General features: G+C 41.4%; 1 non-coding gene across 1 annotated transcript; it reads left to right on the top strand.

Moving 5' to 3' along the window:
• Positions 1 to 2,202: 2,202 nt before the first annotated feature.
• Positions 2,203 to 2,310, top strand: LOC112773796 (small nucleolar RNA R71). The gene has a single exon (XR_003188325.1). It is a non-coding gene; the product is annotated as a small nucleolar RNA R71 (small nucleolar RNA).
• Positions 2,311 to 2,989: the final 679 nt, after the last annotated feature.

Below are 2,989 nucleotides of genomic sequence, written 5' to 3'. Positions count from 1 at the left end.
TGTTCAAGGATTTACAACCTTGCACCAAATGAGGCATACAAAATGCCCTTGCACACAACTTTGGGCGTTTAGCGCTAGATTGGTGCTTGTTCTGAGCGTTGAACGCCCATTTGTTGCCCATTTCTGGCGTTGAACGCCAGAACCATGCTTGTTCTGGGCGTTCAGCGCCAGCTCTTCTCCAGGGTGCAATTCTGGCGTTCAAACACCCAGATGCTGCCCATTTTGGGCGTTCAACGCTAGAACCATGCTCTGTTCTGGCGTTGAACGCCAGCCAGATGCTTCTTACTAGCGTTTAAACGCCAGTAAGGCCTTCCTCCAGGGTGTGATTTTTCTTCTGCTATTTTTGATTCCGTTTTAAATTTTTATATTTATTTTGTGACTCCACATGATCATGAACCTAATAAAACATGAAAGAACAAGAAAAATATAATTAGATAAATAAAAATTGGGTTGCCTCCCAACAAGGGCTTCTTTAATGTCAATAGCTTGACAGTGGGCTCTCATGGAGCCTCACAGATGTTCAGAGCATTGTTGAGACTTCCCAACACCAAACTTAGAGTTTGGATATGGGAGTTCAACACCAAACTTAGAGTTTGGTTGTGGCCTCCCAACACCAAACTTAGAGTTTGACTGTGGGGGCTCTGGTTGACTCTGTTTTGAGAGAAGCTTTTTATGCTTCCTCTCCATGTTTACAGAAGGATAACCTTGAGTTGTAAACACAAGGGAGTCCCCATTCAATTGAAGGACTAATTCACTTCTGTCAACATCAATCACAGCTCTTGCTGTGGCTAGGAAGGGTCTTCCAAGGATGATGAATTCATCCTCATCCTTCCCAGTATCTAGGACTATGAAATCAGCAGGGATGTAAAGGCCTTCAACCTTTACTAACACGTTCTCTACTTGTCCATAAGCCTGTTTTCTTGAATTGTCTGCCATCTCTAATGAGATTTTAGTAGCTTGCACCCCATAGATTCCCAGTTTCTCTATTACAGAGAGGGGCATAAGGTTTATCCCTGAACCAAGGTCATACAGAGCCTTTTCAAAGATCATGTTGCCTATGGTACAAGGTATTACGAACTTTCCAGGATCCTGTTTCTTCTGAGGCAATGTCAGTTGATCCAGATCACTTAGTTCATTGGTGAACAAGGGAGGTTCATCTTCCCAAGTCTCAATACCAAATAATTTGGCATTCATCTTCATGATTGCACCAAGGTACTTGGTGACTTGCTCCTCAGTAACATCCTCATTCTCTTCAGAAGAGGAATACTCATCAGAGCTCATGAATGGCATAAGGAGGTTTAATGGAATCTCTATGGTCTCTGGATGAGCCTCAGATTCCTTTGGTTCCTCAGAGGGAAACTCCTTATTGATCACTGGACGTCCCAGGAGGTCTTCCTCCTTGGGATTCACGTCCTCTCCTTCCCTTACAGGTTCGGCCATGGTGATTAATTCAATGGCCTTGCACTCTCCTTTTGGATTTTCTTCTGTATTGCTTGGGAGAGTACTAGGAGGGATTTCAGTGATCCTTTTACTCAGCTACCCCACTTGTGCTTCCAAATTTCTAATGGATAACCTTGTTTCATTCATGAAACTCACAGTGGCCTTAGATAGATCAGAGACTAAGTTTGCTAAATTAGAGGTATTTTGTTCAGAGTTCTCTGTCTGTTGCTGAGTGGATGATGGAAAAGGCTTGCTATTGCTAAACCTATTTCTTCCACCATTATTAAAGCCTTGTTGAGGCTTTTGTTGATCCTTCCCTGAGAAATTTAGATGATTTCTCCATGATGAGTTATAGGTGTTTCCATAAGGTTCACCTAAGTAATTTATCTCTGCTATTGCAGGGTTCTCTGGATCATAAGCTTCTTCTTCAGAAGATGCCTCTTGAGTACTGTTGGATGCAGCTTGCATTCCATTAAGACTCTGAGAAATCATATTGACTTGCTGAGTCAATATTTTATTCTGAGCCAATATGGCATTCAGAGTATCAATTTCAAGAACTCCCTTCTTCATAGGCGTCCCATTACTCACAGGATTCCTCTCAGAAGTGTACATAAACTGGTTATTAGCAACCATGTCAATGAGTTCTTGAGCTTCTGCAGGTGTTTTCTTTAGGTGAATGGATCCACCTGCAGAAGTATCCAATGACATCTTAGCTAATTCAGACAGACCATCATAGAATATATCCAGGATGGTCCATTCTGAAAGCATGTCAGAAGGACACTTTTTGGTCAGTCCTTTGTATCTCTCCCAAGCTTCATAGAGGGATTCACATTCTTTTTGTCTGAAGGTCTGAACATCCACTCTAAGCTTACTCAGCTTTTGAGGAGGAAAGAACTTAGCTAAGAAAGCCTTGACCAGCTTATCCCAAGAGTTCAGGCTATCCTTAGGTTGAGAGTCCAACCATACTCTAGCTCTGTCTCTTACAGCAAAAGGGAAAAGCATGAGCCTGTAGACTTCAGAATCTACTCCATTAGTCTTAACAGTATCACATATTTGCAAGAATTCAGTTAAGAACTGAAAAGGATCTTCAGATGGAAGTCCATGAAACTTGCAGTTCTGCTGCATCAGAGAAACTAGTTGAGGTTTCAGCTCAAAATTGTTTGCTCCGATGGCAGAAATGGAGATGCTTCTTCCATGTAAATTGGAACTAGGTGCAGTAAAGTCACCAAGTATCCTCCTTGCATTATTATTATTTTCGGCTGCCATCTCCTCTTCCTGTTCGAAAATTTCTGAAAGGTGCTTGCTGGATTGTTGTAATTTAGCTTCTCTTAGTTTCCTCTTCAGAGTCCTTTCAGGTTCTGGATCTGCTTCAACAAGAATGTTCTTGTCCTGGCTCTTGCTCATATGAAAAAGAGGAACAGAAAAATAATAATAATAGGGGTTCTTTTTACCACAGTATAGAGGTCCCTGTGTGAGTAGATGAATAAATAAATAGAAGGAGATAAAAGAGAGAGAGAGAATTTTTGAAAATAATTTTTGAAAAAGAGTT

This window comes from Arachis hypogaea, chromosome 18, assembly GCF_003086295.3.
Source record: "Arachis hypogaea cultivar Tifrunner chromosome 18, arahy.Tifrunner.gnm2.J5K5, whole genome shotgun sequence".
In the NCBI taxonomy this organism is placed as follows: Eukaryota; Viridiplantae; Streptophyta; class Magnoliopsida; order Fabales; family Fabaceae; genus Arachis; species Arachis hypogaea.
This window is presented reverse-complemented; position numbering and strand designations above follow the sequence as displayed.